Here is a 19,163-nt window from a genome sequence, read left to right as displayed (position 1 = left end):
CCAAAAAAAAAAAAAAAAAAAAATCTTGGGAGTTCCCTGTGGTCCAGTGGTTGGGACTCAGCGCTTTCACTGCCAGGGCCCGGGTTCAATCCCCGGTCGGGGAAGTAAGATCCTGCAAGCCCCACAGCATGGCCAAAAAAAATTTTTAATAAAATAAAAAAAAATTTTTCAACCCTTGATGTTAAGGAAATTCTGCCTTTCCATCATGATCATACTCATAAGAGATCAAACTTGTAAGACAATGCTAATTACTCTTATATACCAGGCACTGCACCAAGTACTTTACCTACACGGTCTCATGTAATTTTCAACAACTCTATGACATAAATACTATTATTATCATCGCTTTACAGTTGAGAAGAATGAGGCACAGAGAGGCAAAGCAACCCGGCTGACTGGTGGAGCTAGGGTGTGAATGCAGACAGTCTGATCCCAGGGCTCTAGTTGCCTCTATACTACTCCTCTGACCACTAAGCTACTACTGAAAGAACACTTGACTGTTTAATATTTCAATCCTTCTCCTTTTATCTCTAAGGACAGAAACACAGAATTCAGAATACAACAGTATCAAGAAGACAGGAACCCTATAATTATAAAAAATACATTTTAGGGCTTCCCTGGTGGCACAGTGGTTGAGAGTCCGCCTGCCGATGCAGGGCACACGGGTTCGTGCCCCGGTCCGGGAGGATCCCGCATGCCGCGGAGTGGCTGGGCCCGTGAGCCATGGCCGCTGGGCCTGCACATCCAGAGCCTGTGCTCCGCGGCGGGAGAGGCCACAGCAGTGAGAGGCCCGCGTACCGCAAAAAAAAAAAAAAAATACATTTTATTTAAAGAGCAACTTCCACAAAGAAGCAATAAAATATATCCACTGTCTTTACTAAGAATTGAGCCCTAGGAGATTGGTCCACCCAAGGTGGTGGAAAAGAAGGATGTGCGCTCACTCCCTCTTGCGAGAGCACCAGAATCACAACTGTTGAACAATGATCGACAGGAGGACACTGGAACTCACCACAAAAGATGCCTCACATCTAAGGACAGGGGAGAAACCACAATGAGACGGTAGGAGGGGCGCAATCACAACAAAATCAAATCCCATAGTCGCTGGGTGGGTGACTCACAAGCTGGAGAACACTTATACCACAGAGGTCCACCCACTGGAGTGAAGGTCCTGAGCCCCACATCAGGCTTCCCAAACTGCGGGTCAGCAAGAGGAGGAGGAATTCCTAGAGAATCAGACTTTGAAGGCTGGTGGGATTTGATTGCGGGACTTTGACAAGATTGGAGGAAGTGGAGCCTCCACTCTCGGAGGGCACACATGAAGTACTGTGCGCATCGGGACCCAGGGGAGAGAGCGGTGAGCCCACGGGAGACTGAACTGGACCTACCTGCTAGTGTTGGAGGGTCTCCTGCAGAGGTGGGGGGGGGGTGGCTGTGACTCACCGCGGGGACAAGGACACTGGTGGCAGAAGTTCTGGGAAGTGCTCCTTGGCGTGAGCCCTCCCAGAGTCTGCCATTAGCCCCACCAAAGAGCTCCACTGGTAGGGCTCCAGTGCTGGGCCTTCTCAGGCCAAACAACCAACAGGGAGGGAACCCAGCCCCACCCATCAGCAGACAAGCAGATTAAAGTTGTACTGAGCTCTGCCTACCAGAGCGACACCCAGCTCTACCCACCACCAGTCCCTCCCATCAGGAAGCTTGCACAAGCCTCTTAGATAGAATAGCCTCATCCACCACAGGGCAGACAGCAGAAGCAAGAATAACTACAATTCTGCAGCCTGTGGAATGAAAATCACATTCACAGACAGACAAAGCGAAAAGGCAGAGGACGTTGTACCAGATGAAGGAACAACTAAATGAAGTGGAGATAGCAAACTTCCAGAAAAAGAATCCAGAATAATGATAGTGAAGATGATACAGGACCTCAGAAAAAGAATGGAGGCAAAGATCGAGAAGATGCAAGAAATGTTTAACAAACTCCTAATAGAATTAAAGAACAAATAAACAGAGATGAACAATAACTGAAATGAAAAATACACTAGAAGGAACCAACAGCAGAATAACTGAGGCAGAAGAACGGATAAGTGACCTGGAAGACAGAATGGTGGAATTCACTGCTGCAGAACAGAATAAAGAAAAAAGAATGAAAAGAAATGAAGACAGCCTAAGAGACCTCTGGGACAACATTAAACACAACAACATTTGCATTATAGGGTCCCAGAAGGAGAAGAGAGAGAGAAAGGACCTGAGAAAATATTTGAAGAGAATATAGTAGAAAACTTCCCTAACACGGGAAAGGAAATAGCCACGCAAGTCCAGGAAGCACAAAGAGTCCCAGGCAGGATAAACCCAAGGAGAAACATGCTAAGACACACAGTAATCAAACTGACAAAAATTAAAGACAAAGAAACATTATTGAAAGCAACAAGGGTAAAACGCCAAATAACATATAAGGGAACTCCCATAAGGTTAACAGCTGATTTCTCAGCACAAACTCTACAAGCCAGAAAGGAGTAGCACGATTTATTTAAAGTGATGAAAGGGAAGAACCTACAACCAAGATTACTCTACCCAGCAAGGATCTCATTCAGAGTCGATGGAGAAATCAAAAGCTTTACAGACAAGCAAAAGCTAAGAGAATTCAGCAGCACCAAACCACCTCTACAACAAATGCTAAAGGAACTTCTCTAAGTGGGAAAAACATGAGAAGAAAAGGACCAACAAAAACAAACCCATAACAATTAAGAAAATGGTAATATGAACATACATGTCGATAATTACCTTCAAAGTGAATGGATTAAATGTTCCAACCAAAAGACACAGGCTCGTTGAATGGATACAAAAAAAAGACCACTATATATGCTGTCTACAAGAGACCCACTTCAGACCTAGGGACACATACAGACTGAAAGTGAGGGGATGGAAAAAGATATTCCATGCAAATGGAAATCGAAAGAAAGCTGGGGTAGCAATACGCATATCAGATAAAATAGACTTAAAATAAAGACTGTTACAAGAGACAAGGAAGGACACTACATAATGATCAAGGGATCAATCCAAGAAGAAGATATAACAATTATAAATATATATGCACCCAACATAGGAGCACCTCAATACATAAGGCAACTGCTAACAGCTTTAAAAGAGGAAATTGACAGTAACACAATAACAGTGGGGGCCTTTAATACTTCACTTACACCAATGGACAGATCATCTAGACAGAAAATTAAAATGGAAACACAAGCTTTAAATGACACAATAGAGCAGACAGATTTAACTGATATTTTTAGGACATTCCACCCAAAAGTGTCAGAATACACTTTCTTCTCAAGTGCACATGGAACATTCTCCAGGATAGATCATATCTTGGGTCACAAATCAAGCCTTGGAAAATTTAAGAAAACTGAAGTATCAAGCATCTTTTCTGACCAAAACGCTATGAGATCAGAAATCAATTACAGGAAAAAAACTGTAAAAAACACAAATGCGTGGAGGCTAAACAGTGCACTACTAATAAACCAAGAGATCACTGAAGAAATCAAAGAGGAAATCAAAAAATACCTAGAGACAAATTACAATGACAACATGAAGATCTATAACATATGGGATGCAGCAAAAGCAGTTCTAAGACGGAAGTTTATAGCATTACAATCCTACCTCAAGAAAAAAGAAAAATCTCAAATAATCTAACCTTACACCTAAAGAAACTAGAGAAAGAAGAATAAACAAAACCTGAAGTTAGTAGAAGGAAAGAAATCATAAAGATCAGAGCAGAAATAAATGAAACAGAAACAAAGAAAACAATAGCAAAGATCAATAAAACTAAAAGATGGTTCTTTGAGAAGACAAAATTGATAAACCTTTAGCTAGACTCATCAAGAAAAAGAGGGAGAGGACTCAAATCAATAAAATTAGAAATGAAAAAGGAGAAGTTACAACGGACACCGCAGAAATACAAAGCATCATAAGAGACTAGTACAAGCAACTCTGTGCCAATAAAATGGACAACTTGGAAGAAATGGACAAATTATTAGAAAGGTATAACCTTCCAACACTGAACCAGGAAGAAATAGAAAATATGAACAGACCAATCACAAGTAATGAAATTGAAACTGTGATTAAAAATGTTCCAACAAACAAAGTCCAGGACCAGTTGGCTTCACAGGACCACAAGAGCTCCTGTTTGAGCTCTTCTCAAACACTTAGAGAAGAGCTAACACCCATCCTTCTCAAACTCTCCCAAAAAATTGCAGAGGAAGGAACACTCCCAAACTCATTCTATAAGGCCACCATCACCCTGATACCAAAACCAGACAAAGATACTACCAAAAACGAAAATTACAGACCAATATCACTGATGAATATAGATGCAAAAATCCTCAACAAAATACAAGCAAACAGAATCCAACAGCAGATTAAAAGGATCATACACCATGATCGAGTAGGATTTATGCCAGGGATGCAAGGATTATTCAATATCCACAAATCAATCACTGTGATACACCATATTAACAAATTGAAGAATAAAAATCATATGATCATCTCAATAGATGCAGAAAAAGCTTTTGACAAAATTCTACACCCATTTATGATAAAAACTCTCCAGAAAGTGGGCATAGTGGGAAACTACCTCAACATCATAAAGGCCATATACAACAAACCCACAGCAAATATCATTCTCAATGGTGAAAAACTGAAAGCGTTTCCTCTAAGATCAGGAACAAGACAAGGATGTCTACTCTTGCCACTATTATTCAACATATTTTTGGAAGTCCTAGTCGCAGCAATCAGAGAAGAAAAAGAAGTAAAAGGAATACAAATTGGAAATGAAGAAATAAAACTGTCACTGTTTGCAGATGACATGATACTATATGTAGAGAATCCTAAAGATGCCACCAGAAAATTACTAGAGCTAATCAATGAATTTGGTAAAGTTGCAGGATACAAAATAAATGCACAGAAATCTCTTGCATTCCTATACACTAACAACAAAAGATCAGAAAGAGAAATTCAGGAAACAATCCTTAATTTCACCATTGCAACGAAAAGAATAAAATACCTAGGAATAAACCTACCTAAGGAGGTAAAAGACCTGTACTCAGAAAACTATAATACACTGATGAAAGAAATAAAAGATGACACAAATGGATGGAGAGATATACCATGTTCTTGGACTGGAAGAATCAATATCGTGATAATGACCATACTACCCAAAGCAATCTGTAGATTCAGTGCAATCCCTATCAAATTACCAGTGGCTTTTTTTACAGAACTAGAACAAAAAAATCTTAAAATTTGTATGGAGACACAAAAGATCCCAAATATCCAAAGCAGTCTTGAGGGAAAAAAAATAGAGTTGGAGGAATCAGGCTCCTTGACTTAAGACTATACTACAAAGCTACAGTAATCAAGACAATATGGTACTGGCACAAAAACAGAAATACAGATCAATGAAACAGGATAGGAAGTCCAGAGATAAACCCACACACTATGGTCAACTAATCTATGATAAAGGAGGCAAGGATATAGAACAGAGAAAAGACAGTCTCTTCAATAAGTGGTGCTGGGAAAAATGGACAGCTACATGTAAAAGAATGAAATCAGAACACTCAATAACACCATACACAAAAATAAACTCAAAATGGATTAGAGACCTAAATTAAGACTGGACACTATAAAACTCTTAGAGGAAAACATAGGAAGAACACTCTTTTGACATAAATCACAGCAAGATCTTTTTTGATCCACCTCCTAGAGTAATGGAAATAAAAACAAAAATAAATAAATGGGACCTAATGAAACTTAAAAGCTTTTGCAAAGCAAAGGAAACTATAAACAAGACGAAAAGACAACCCTCAGAATGGGAGAAAATATTTGCAAATGAATCAACAGACAGAGGATTAATCTCCAAAATATGTAAATAGCTCAAGCAGCTCAATATTAAAAAAAAAACTCAACCAAAAAATGGGCAGGAGACCTAAACAGACTTTTCTCCAAAGAAGACATACAGATGGCCAAGAAGCACATTAAAAGGTGCTCAACATCACTAATTGTTAGAGAAATATAAATCAAAACTATAATGAGGTATCACCTCACACCAGTTAGAATGGGCATCATCAGAAAATCTATGAACAACAAATGCTGGAGAGGGTATGGAGAAAAGGGAACCCTCATACACTGTTAGTGGGAATGTAAATTGATACAGCCACTATGGAGGTTCCTTAAAAAACTAAAAATAGAATTACCATATGACCCAGCAATCCCACTACTGGGCATATACCCAGAGAAAACAATAATTCAAAAAGACACATGCACCCCAATGTTCACTGCAGCACTATTTACAATAGCCAGGTCATGGAAGCAACCTAAATGCCCATCGACAGATGAATGGATAAAGAAGATTTGGTACATATATACAATGGAGTATTACTCAGCCACAAAAAGGAATGAAACTGAGTCATTTCTAGAGACGTGGATGGATCTAGAGACTGTCATACAGAGTGAAGTAAGTCAGAAAGAGAAAAACAAATATCGTATATTAACGTGTATATGTGGAATCCAAAAAAATGGTACAGATGAACCAGTTTGCATGGCAGAAATAGTGACACAGATGTAGAGAGCAAACGTATGGACACCAAGGGGGGAATGTGGTGGGTGGCAGTGGGATGAACTGGGAGATTGGGATTGACATGTATACACTAATACATATAAAACAGATAATAAGAACCTGCTGTATAACAAATAAATTAATTTAAATTAAAAAAAAAAAAGAATTGAGCCCTAAAGGACAAGCAATACACACATAACAATCAAGTGATATGGTAATGCTTTTTAAGAGCATTCCATGATAATCCAGCCAAATGTTAATAGTAATAAAAAACAGGAGAAAGAGGAAATATTTAATCTACTCAGCTAATACAGATAAATGCAAGAGAAGACAGGCATTGTCCAGAAAGACTTAACTAAGGAAGTATGATCTATCTGTGCCTCAACGGTTGAACAGATTATATAGACAAGGTTAGGAAACAAGCAGAGCCTGGTGGCCATGGTAAGTAAACGTGTAGGATGGAGAGCAGTAAGAAAGTTCAAGTTTTATGTAGAATGATGGGAAATGATGTAGGTTAGGGCTAACCCATGAAGAGCCTTGAAAACTAAGCAAAGGAATTTAGACCAAACAGAGTAGGTAACAGGAAGCCAACACAGATTACTAAACAGGGCCGTTCCACCATGCTTTAGAGAGATGAGAGGAAAGAGCATGGCACAAAACAGTCTGTAAGGAGGGACAACTAGAAGCAGGAAAACAAGTTAAAAGACAATTGCAGGTGTGAAAAACCAAAGAGCAACCAGATTTGTTGCAGAGGAAATAAGAGTGAAAGGGATAAATTTGAGACACACTGGAAAGAATCATCACTGCATTATAATTGCTTAGCTTAGATATACAGGACAGAGGAAAAGTAGGTATCAAAGAAAAAGCAAGAATCTTCTCATGTAAGAATAGTAAAAGGCAATACACAAGGTAGTTGAGAGCAAAACTCTGGAGTTCAGCTGAATTACTTAATTTCCCTATGCCTCCGTTTCCCCACCTGTAAAGTGGGATTAATAATACTCTCTACCTCATGAGGACTATTAAACATCAAACACCATTTACAAACTCAGGTTAAGAGAACCTACATCTGTGGGTCCCTTGAAGGGGCAATAACAACGAACACTACCATATATATGGCAGCACGATTCTTATTGCTTTATAGATAGCTGCTAATCCTCAAAACAACTCTAAAGTACTGTTATTGGGATTACTTTACAGAGGAAGAAATTGAGCCACAGAGATAACTTGCTCAAGGTCCAAAACCAGTAAAGTGACGGAGCTAGGATTCAAACCCTAACAGCCTGACTCCTAAATTCATGCTCTTAACCATCATGCTATACTCTCAAGAGAAAGACTCTGTTATCTCCATGTGCATGTGTATGTGCATGTGTGTATGTGTGTAAGAGAGGGGTGGCAAGAGAAAGAGAAACAGGTGATTTGTACTTTATTCAAAAATACAGACACAGTTGATTTTCTTATACCTGACTCACTTTGCAAAACTGAGTTCATAAGCCAACAGAATGGAGAAAGGAAGAAAATGTACAGGACAAGTAGGAGAGGAACTTTACAGGATGAACCAGATATAACCACCTCCATGCCACAAAAATAGTATTATTTTCTCCATTAATTCTGATAAGAGGTGTGTGCGTGTGTGTAATGGGTAAGCAGTAGTGAATAAGAGAATTAGACAAGGATTTTTACTTTGACAACCAAAGTCTGAAAAAGTCGAAGATCTGGAAATTATGACAGAACTTGCTACATGACATATTTGGCAGTAGCCCACCATTATCAAACGTAACTTTATTAGAATTTAAATTCCAGTTTAAAAGATATTTAGTATTTCCCCCTCCTCTTCTGGTCTCCTTCCTACCTCTATCTCTGCGGCTATATTATGTCCCCCAAATTGATAAGTAACCTCTCAGAGCGTTTGAAAAATAGTCATGGGGAGGAGCCATAACCATTGAATGCTTTAAATGCTTCACAGCATAGCCTATTAAGTCTTTTTTAGCCCAAGCTAAGTGAGGCAACTCAGTAACCGTGAAGGAACAGAAACTGCCTTCTGTCCACACCTAGTTAATTTCACCAGAAAGCCCTTAAACTAAAGGCACTACATAATAACATACACACATTATCATAAGCACTATTCCCTGATTTCAGATTTCATAAACCATGTACAAATAAATATAGCATAGGGTCAGGCCAAACTTAACAAAATCTTCGGGAAGCCATACAGCACATGTGTGCTCTGAACCCTCCAATCCCACGTTGCTGCTTGGCCAAGCCAGGAGAAAGCCAGAAATTTCAACCCTCTTCCATCATCATATTAAAACAAAACGGCAAGTAGGTTTTGTCCCACTCTCATGGCCCCCACAAGTATCTCCAATCCTTACCATCAACGCTTTCAGCGTCTTTTCCTTATATACTCAGGACACCCCAACTCACTCCCACCGCACAGTTCCAACGACTTGTCCCCACTGTAGGCCCCCCAAGCTTGGCAAAACTGTCCACAAGGCCCTAGCCTGAGAACCTCAAGGCCCCCATCCCGGGTCCAGGCGAGGCTCCACTCCCAACCTCTTGACAAACCCCTGATTGCAGACACTGCCCATGTGGGCGCCCTCATGCCAGCACTCCCAGCGGGGTCGCCGAGGCTGAGAAGCGCTGCGGGCCACACGGGAGCAGTGTGGGTGGGCAGCGCACTCCTCGGCGTGTGCCAGGTTGCTGGCTCTTTGCACGTACGTGCGCCGCGTGTCCACGTCGCGCGCGTGGCCGTGGAAGCGGGTGCGTGGCGGCACCAGGCCCCCACCTTCCCCGGGTCCCGAGTCCCGCCGTCTCCTCCAGGGTGGCAAGAGTAGACAGCGACTGAGCTGGGAGTCCCTCACCTCTCTCGGCGCGACCACAGCTACGCCCAGCTCCGGCTCCTTCGGCGCGGCCACTCATCGGCGTCCAGCGCCCGCTCCGAATATATACCCTCATCCGTGGGGCCGGGGCGGCAGGGCGGGCCAGGAGCTGGGGCCAGGGGGAGCGCCGGCCCCGGCCACCCCGCCCCTCCGTCGCCGCGACGAGTGGCTGCCCGCGCGGGGAGGAGTCGCAACCACCCGCCCAGACACGTCAGCGCCCACAGCGCAAGCGACGAGGCGGGCGCGGAGAGGAGCGCCGCGAAGGAGCGGGGCGGGGGGGGGCGGGGCCTCTCGCGTCACTCATTCTCCAGTCCAATGGGGATGGCGCGAGGGTCCTGTCAGTAGGTGGCCCCGCCCCCCAGCGTCCTCGCGGCTGGGAGGGGTGTACTTTGCGTTCGCTGGGTGGGGCGAGTTACGAGCCCGGCTAGGCCTTAAGATCCCTGACGTCACGGTGTTGTTCCTCGAGGTGCCCTCCTGCGGCTCCTAGTCTTCCCTGTGGCCCCACGGCTCGGGGCGTCCCCCTTTTCCCAAAACGGACAGCGGAGCTGGACTGGGAGCTGTGTCATCCGGGTGGCGTGTGTCCGACCACCCACACGGAGGGTTGCGAAAGCGCGGCAGCCGCCGACGTCTCAGCGCAGAACCCCAGGGGCAGGCCTGGCGCGCCCTCTGACCTTGCGCCACTATTTCGTCTTAAGCTGGCCAGGTAGTCAGGGCCCTGACCGTCTTTCTGTTCTATGGTGTTTGGGGTCGCAAGCACGTGAAGCCAGACCCATTTACCTTTGCACAAATGGGCACCAAAAAAAAAAAAAAAAAAAAAGGAAATGCAAGCAAATTTATTAGGTAACCTGAGAAAATGAAAAGCGCGCGCCATGGAGAGTAAGCCCGATGTCAGCTTTGTGTGACTGTGCTCTTAACCTCTCTGGGCCTCAGTATATGGCACGAAAAGTGTTGTTGGACTGGTTGACCTCCAAGGCCGTTGCTGTGCGACTGGTTATAATTGCCTGTATACCATATAACCTCGTGTGGATGTGCACATGCGATTATATGCTCGGCACTGTGCCTTTAAAAGCTGTGTTTACGTGTGGCACTTGGCACATTTTCTGCAAGAAGTCCAAAATGTTGAAATACCAAAACATCTAGATTTAACAAAATACCTGACTAAGAAATTCAGGCATCTCGGTGCCTTTCTTCTACCTTCTTGAGTGCAAAAGCCTTTTAATTTTATCAATTTCAAAATCATCCACTGCATTAAGTAACTGAAAATTTTACCCTGGATGAGTAATGCTGGTAGTTACACATTCAGGAGGTTGAACACTATCTTTCATGATCACAGAATGTCATCCATTTGTTTGAAAGATTTATAGTTGTAGTGGTTATGAACATGAGATCTGCAGAATTCCAGCTTCTTTATTGCTTGGAATCTTTGGCAAGTTAACTTTTCTACATCAGTTTTCTCATCTATAAAATACAGACAATAATAAATATGCCCCTTAGGGGTGTTGTGAAGATTAAACCAGTCAATACAAGAACAGAATGTGGAACAGAGTAAATAATAAATTGTAATTGTTTTTATGTGAGTGCTTATGCTATGTCAGGCACTGTTCTAGGTCCTGAATACCTTGATATACTTAGCATCATCTAGAAAACCTTTTGTTGTTTGGATCCCTGATACTACAAAGAAACATTTCTTGGGCTTCCCTGGTAGCGCAGTGGTTGGGAGTCCGCCTGCCGATGCAGGGGATGCGGGTTCGTGCCCCGGTCCGGGAAGATCCCACATGCCATGGAGCGGCTGGGCCCGTGAGCCATGGCCGCTGAGCCTGCGTGTCCGGAGGCTGCGCTCCGCAGCGGGAGAGGCCACAACAGTGAGAGGCCCGCGTACAAAAAAAAAAAAAAAAAAAAAAAAAAGCCATTTCTCTCAAACCTTTCATGATAACTAAAAACAAAATTACTCCCATTAATGTTGCTGAGGTCCCACTTGAAGAGACCTAGAAGCCTCCACACAATAATACAGCTTTGTGACCTTTAACAAAGGGAAGAGAATGTAAAACAATTGCTTTCTAAAAATATACTGAGTGTCACTCATCTACATTTCTACTCCATGAGGAAGAAATATATGAGAATCTAGAAAAATTTGACCTAGGAGACCAGATTCAAAATCACAGTTCAACCCTGAATTCTTCCTTTATAAAATGAGGATAATACCTAACTCACGTGGGTGTAGTAAAAATTAAAAGATAAAGACTCTGTAATAGTGTCTGGAGTATTATAGGCATTCTATAAATCTTAGATGAATGAATGAATAAAGAGAAAAATCACTATTAAAGAGTTCATTAAAGAAAAAGGAAGAACTGAGCCCAGCACAAGTGTTTTCAACGCACTATTATAAAATCAAATTTTTACTTTTACCCTTTGTGCTAAAAATATTTTTCTAGTTTCTAGGCATAAAAAGGGCCATAATCTCATCTTACCAGATAAATATCCAGAAACGTCTTACCTAAAGAGTTATTTCTGTCTTTTAAAATATTTTTTATATACATAGTCTTTTAAAAACTAATGGCAGTGACTTCCCTGGCAGTCCAGTGGTTAAGACTTCGCACTTCCACTGCAGGGGGTGTGGGTTCGATCCCTGGTTGGGGAACTAAGACCCCGCATGCCACGTGGGGTGCAAAAAATTAATAAAATAAAATTTAAAAATAATGGCAGAGAGGGCAAGGATGCTCACTATCCATGATTATTTAACATTACACTGAAGATCTCTTCTAATGCAATTAAGAGGAATTGAAAGAAACTTAAGAATTAGAAAAGAATAAGCAGAACTACCTTGAATTTCAAATGACATGAGAGTACCTGGAAAACTCTAGAAAATAAGATTAACTCAAACTATGAGAATTAATGATAAGACTAAATCATAAAAGATTTCAGTAAGGCTATAAAATGAACAGATAGAAGTCAATCGTTTTCATATACACAAACAGCTAGTTAGAAGACATGATAATAGAGGAAAATCCCATTTACGATAACAACAAAGGACATTAAATGTAACACAAAATGTGCAAAAGCTGTATAAAGAAAGCTGTAAAACATTCCTACACAAAAGCCACAAAGATACTTGATAAAAGGAAAAACACCCTTTGTTAATGTATAAATTACACTCCATGTTATATTATAAATGTATAAACTAGACAAGCTGATACCAAAGTGCTCATGGAAAAAGAAACATGAAAGGATAGCCAGGAAAACACTGAAAAAAAACAAAAAACTACAATAAGAAGCCTACCTACCAGATACTAAAATATTCTATGAAACCCCTATAATTAAAACAATGTGGTAGATTGTGAATAGATGTGAACAATGTGAACAACTGTGAATAGTCAAATGGAATAGACTAGACAGTCCACCTTTATGATATAGTACTTGGGCCTAAATAGGCCCAAGTACTATATCATAAAGGTGGCATCTCAAACCACTAGACTTTTGAGTAAATGGGACAACTAGGTAGCCACTTGGAAAAAGATGAAACTAGATCCATACTTCACACCATTCGTAAGAATAAACTCCAAACACATCAGAGATCTAAGAGTAAAGTATGAAATCATACAGGTAGTAGAAGAAAACATGGAATACTACATAGCTACATGGAATACTACAAAAAACAAAAAGAAAGACATACGAACTGAAAAGGGGTGACTTTCAGGACATTGGTATGTGTGAAAAAAAGCAAAGTGCAAACAAGTATACATAATGAAAGAAGGGGAAATAAGAAAATGTACACACATCTGCTTATTTTTGGAAACAAAACAAAGCAGGAAAGACAAACCAGAAACCAATAAGATTAGTTACCTGCAGCGGGTGGGTAGGAATCAAGTGGAGGAATGGGGAGGGAAGTCGCACTTTTCTAAATACAACTTTCTGTATAGTTTTGACTTTTGGAACCCTGTTAATGCTTTACATATTCAAAAACTGAAATAAAAATAACAAAGAGGGAGGTTGAACCCTGAAACAGAAACCAAACAGAAACAAATCAACCTAACTGTATCTTAAATAACATAACTTTTTACTGAAGGTTCCTTGGGGGAATTAACCCAAGTAAATTTTGAAGACAGTATTTTTTCACAGCTTTATTGAGGTTGACTTAAAATAAACTACAGATATTTAAAACGGACAATTTGGTGATTTTTGACATATGAATATACCTGTGGGCACGGTATTTTAACTTTCTACCCTCAATCTAAAGACAAAATGAATTGTAAACAAGTGTTAAACTCTAGTTAGTAGGTTGGCTTTTCACAGTGGTGTGGGTTAGCAATTCTGAAACTATTTTGTTTGTATCGTGGAGGTGAGCAAATGACTAAATGTATTGAAGATAATGAGAGAGAAGTTACTTCTGGAGAAGAAAATTACACATATGGAAAGGCAGAGAGGCTAGAATTACCTCTTTAGTGCAGATTGGAATTGAAGTCAGCATGAACTCATGATTATTAATCCCAGTACAGAAATTGGCATACATATGTGTGTATATGGGATAGAAATGCATATTTGGGGGGAAATGCTAGCAATTAGTGAATTTGGGTAACGGGTATATGGAACTTCTTTATACTGCTCGACAATTTCTCTGTAAGGTTGAAATTATATAAAAATTTTAAAGTTCAAAAAATTAGACTACCACTAATGGTGGAGTTCTTCACTATCAGTCCAAACAAAAAAAGAAAATCTTTAACCCACGGAGCACACAGCTCTGGAGGAAAGGACCGAGGGTGTGAGAGTCAACAGAATCATTTGCCTGTCCCCTGTCACATGCCCTCAATCACCGGGTCGGAAAGCCTCATCACCTGTGAAGCTGTAAAAGCCACACAGTGCTGTTTTGGGTGACAGCTGTGCTCCCTTAGGACCGGCATAATGCTAGGAAAGTGTTTTTCTCTAATTCTCAACCTTCCAGTTGAAAACAGGCTTAGATGAGGAGTATGGAAACATGTTGTGCAGAGTGGGGAATGGCCTGGCATCCCTGGATATTTACATGGATGTCCCTGGGCTTGAACTATTCTCTTAGGAACAAACTGGCACATTTTTCAGTATTCAATCAAGAACAAATAGATGTTTTTTCAAAATATGTTTACGGGGTTGTTCTGTGCCAGTCCTTGTGATAGATACCACGGGGAATCAAAAGCTAGGGTCTGGGTCCGCAGGGAATATATAAACATGGGGGAGATGTTCCATTTTCAAGCCAAGGGGCCATAAGTGCCACAGTGAATGCACAAATGAAGGATTTCAGAGCTCAGAGAAGGGAGAGAATAAAATAAAGAAATTTCTTAAAAGGATAGGCCAGTAGGGTTTGAGAGAGCCAGGAGGTGAGAAGCCTCACTCTTTAAGAGTGCCACCCCTTGATCCTCAGCCTTAATAATGGGGCTTCTATGAGCCAGTTATTTATTTTCACACTGGCAACACCTGATGCCTCCTTAGCAAAAGAAACCAAGGAATTTGTACTCAGAGAACTTAGCAAGAGATCTAGTAGGGTTGGTACTAAATAAACTGTGACATCAGAAGCATCGAAAAGGGAATATTTACCAAAGGGTATGTATTTTGTGTAGTATGTATGATCCCAACTTGGCTTTAAAAAAAAAAAAAGATAATACTTTCATTAGTTAGATAGATAGGTAAGATAGATTAGATAGATGAGATAATAGGTAGATAGAGGCTGTGAGATTAGGAAAAATCACCCTAATTCACTGAACTTCCCTTTCCTTATCTACAAAATAGAGATAACAATACTTGCAATATATCTTACAGAGTTGGAAAGAGACTTAAAAGAGAAAGGACCTAGCACACAGCAATTATTCAATAAGTGTTAGGTGAATAAATAAGAGAAGGAAAGAAAAATAAAGAAAATAAGGGAAATGGAGTGGTCCTCTATTAAAAATACAGAATCATGTTGGGATTCCAAGAAAGGTGTTTTAAATGGGCTATTATCAGACACATTAAAAAATTCAGAAGTGTATACCAAAGATCTTATGTTTTACCTTTTAGGGACAATGGGATTCCGGTGACTTTGCGGTGTTTTCTAAATTTACTAAAGTGAAAATTATTTTACAATTAAGAGAATATATATTTTTTAATTTCAGAAAAGCAGGTATGTTACTTAACAAGTAAGGAGGCTACTTGCTTGCTTGTTTTTCCCTGCAGTTGTATCGGATATGTGCCAGTCTGTCCACACTTCCTTTTGTAGTACAACCAGTGAGGATCCACACAGACTTTTCAAACAGTGGGCTGGTATTAGTGAGCGTATACCAGGAGTCCTCCCTTCACTGTCCTGAATGTGATGGCCTCAGCTAGGCCCCTGAAAATCTAAAGGACCCAGGTTATTTCCCAGCAGTTCATCAGATCACCAGGAGGTCTGGCTTAGCTCAAGGCTCGCATGAGTGTTTCATGAGATCACTATTTCCAAGAGACAAACAGATGAGTGGTGGAGGAATTAGGGCTTTGACTTTCCCGTTGATATTTTCCTAGGACTTGAGTCATCCTAACGTAATAGCTCATCACTCCTCCCACTCTCTAAATTTTCTGTAGCTCAGGCTGTGTTTTGAAATATTGTGAAATAACAAATACACCCTGTTATTTATATATATATATATACTCAAAGTACAGCCCCTCTAAACTGACTATAATCTAGGAAGTAAATAAATAACAGGAAGAAATGAACCAGGGAGAGAGTAGATGAGTGCTGTGTGTAATAATTACAGAGATACACAGCCTCAGGACTACAAATTGAGTAGGCTGTTATGGTGTGGGAGAGTGGACTTTAAATTCCATTCCAGTGCTGTTAGCCAGAGATTGTCTGGTCCATCTCCCTTAATTAATAGAAAAGGAAACAAAACCCCCCCTAAAGTTAAGTGATTTATCGAAGGATAGAATAGATAATTAAGAAGCAGAACCAAGATTAGAAGCCTATCACTGTATAACAGGGTTTTTCTGGATTTAATGAGTGGAAAATAATCCAGTCATTAAAAACCTCCACCACCATAATAAATGTTTAGAGTATATTTTCTTCTCTTCAAGCTAAAAGGCTCTCTACATTCTGACTCCTGGGTCAAATATTTAATGCACCCTCTTGGGAGGCCACTTAGCTGGCTATTTCTAAAGCACAGGGGGGCTGTCCCCAGGGGAAATTCCTTAGAAACTTGGCCTAGAATGGCATCTGGCCAGCACTGAAACCAGAGCTGCAACATATTTTGTTCTAAACCTGTCTCACCACCTATCTGGTCATTGTTCTCTTATGCCTCTCAACTCAATATGAATGAAAAACCAAGGTATAGCATAAGTTGTTATTGTTGGAGATATCTCCTAGTCACCTATTCCCTCCTTATGAATCTACTACAGCTGAAATTTATTTTATATTTTCCAGGTAATATCTTTAAATAAGGAAAAGATAAAAATGGCATGTCACCTCCGAGAAACTTCATGCACGGCAAGGAGTTCCACAGATTTTTTTTGTTCCAGGCTCCACCTCTCCACTTGGCCTGTGTTACTTAATGTTAATAGAAAAAGACCTAAAATCACAATAAAAGTCTCTGATAGTGCCAACTGGCTTAGCATCAAAATTGAAATACAAAATGCAGTTTCAAAACTTACTTGGTTCTCAGAGCTGCTGGGTAATTATTTCCTGTACCTCTCAACAGCACTCATTTACTCATTCACTTTGGTTTTGGCCGCTTAGCATAATAGGTGAGAATATGGACTCTGAAGCCAGAGAGCATGAGTTTAAGTGCTGACTATGCAATTACTTAGCCGAATGACCTTGAATTAATTGATGTCTCTGTCCCTCATCCCCCCATCTGTAAAACGGGGATAATGATAAGACCTACCTACTAGGGTTGCTGTGGGGATTAATATTTTTAAAGTGCTTAGAGCAGTTTCTGACTCAGAATAAAAGCTTGGTAAGCTTTTGTTTAAAAAATAATATTTACTAAGTTTGGCTTACTGGGTATCAGGTATTGGGACGAGAATGGTGCAGCAGACAGACTCTAAAGTAACTCCCATGATCCCTGCCTCCTGGGTTGTGTAATCCCCTCCCCTCGAAGGTGGGCAGGACCCATGACTCACTTCCAATAGAATATGGAAAAGGTGATGAGATAATCTTCCCATGAATACATTATGCTATATGACAAAAGTGATGGGATGTCACTCCAATTATTAGGTTATATTATTTAAGACTTTTTGCTAGCAGACTCACTTTGACTTTTTTTACTGGCCTCGAAGAAACAAACTGCTATGTTGAGAACTGCCTATGGAGAGAGCCACATGGCAGGGAACTTCACACATGTTCTAGGAGCTGAGAGTGGCCTCCAGCCAGTAAAAATACAAATAAACAAAAACCCCTGAAGTCTGCAGTCCTACAGCCATGAGGAAATAAATTCGGCCAACAACCTGCCAGCTTGGAAGTGGATTCTACTCCAGTCGAGCCTCCAGAAGAGAATGCAGCCCAGCTGACACCTTGATTGCACTGCAGTGAGACCCTGAAGCAGAAAACTAAGCCTTGCCCAACACCTTGATTACAGCCTTTTGAGAGACCCTGAACCAGACGCCCCAGGTAGCTGAACAGGTTGGAGAAAAACACACAACCATTCTGACTGGAGTCACTTTAAATTCATAACTACAATACTACACAAATACCAGAGACTATATTTCTATATTCCACTCATTTTGCAGTTCTCCTAGATAACTGTTTCACGTCTTTTATTTCTCTCAAAGAGAAACGTTTGTAATAACCTTCTCCCCCATGCTCATTCTCAGCAGATAACCTTGCTTCTCCTTTCACTGAGAAAATAGGAACAATCAGAAAAGAGCTTCCTCAAGCTCCCACCACCACATCCACCCACCTACTGTATCTGTACCTGTATTTTTATCTTGTCTCCAAGTGCTTAGAATAAACTATCATGGTCCAATCCTTCTACCCATGAGCTAGGTCCCATCCCCTTATGCGTCCTTAAGGATATCATGATTCCTAATAGGTATCTCAAAATTGGCATGTCTTTAACTAAGCTCCTGACCTACTCCTATTATCCTCTCCACCCTGCCCCACATACAAACCTGCTTCTCTCAGTCTCCTCTGTCTCTATGGTAACTGCATGCCCCTGGTTTCTCAGGCCAAAAAACTTAGAGTCATCCTTGGCACCTTCTCTCGTCCCAGAGCCAATCTACAGTAAATCCCACGCACTCTATCTTCAAAATATGTCCAGAATCCTACCCATTTTCACCATCACTTTCTTCCATCCATGTCTAATCCAGCATCATCTCTTACTTGAATTGTACAGAGCAATAACCCCGCAACAGATCTCCTTGCTTCGACCCTTGCCCCTCTGCCAGCCATTCTCAATATAGCAGCCAGAATGATCTCTCGAATTGCATCACTCTTCTGCACGAAACCCTCTAACGGCTTTTTATCTCACTGGGAATAAAAGGCAAAATCATCAAAAGAGGGCTTCCCTGGTGGCACAGTGGTTGAGAGTCCACCTGCCAATGCAGGGGACACGGGTTCGTGCCCCGGTCCGGGAGGATCCCACACGCCACGCAGCGGCTGGGCCCGTGAGCCATGGCCGCTGAGCCTGCGCGTCTGGAGCCTGTGCTCCGCAACGGGAGAGACCGCGGCGGTGAGAGGCCCGCGTACCGGGAAAAAAAAAAAAAAAAAATCA

At 41.2% G+C, this 19,163-nt stretch overlaps 1 protein-coding gene across 6 annotated transcripts in view; it reads right to left on the bottom strand.

Annotated features, from left to right (window-relative positions):
- UHMK1 (U2AF homology motif kinase 1) overlaps positions 1–19,163 on the bottom strand; it is a 104,872-nt gene that overhangs the window by 28,414 nt on the left and 57,295 nt on the right. Inside the window, exon 1 of one of the 6 annotated variants that reach the window (XM_024751611.1) lies at positions 13,321–13,356. The exons of 3 other annotated variants lie outside the window; for them this stretch is intronic. The gene's annotated coding sequence lies outside the window, so the exon portion shown is untranslated. Of the gene's footprint in view, positions 1–9,462; positions 9,659–13,320; positions 13,357–19,163 lie in introns of those variants that run through there. 2 more of the 6 variants (XM_024751612.1, XM_024751610.1) reach the window with 2 other exon arrangements.

The sequence above is a fragment of the Neophocaena asiaeorientalis genome, unplaced genomic scaffold (genome assembly GCF_003031525.2).
Source record: "Neophocaena asiaeorientalis asiaeorientalis breed wild unplaced genomic scaffold, Neophocaena_asiaeorientalis_V1.1 scaffold156, whole genome shotgun sequence".
Lineage (NCBI taxonomy): Eukaryota > Metazoa > Chordata > Mammalia > Artiodactyla > Phocoenidae > Neophocaena > Neophocaena asiaeorientalis.
This window is presented reverse-complemented; position numbering and strand designations above follow the sequence as displayed.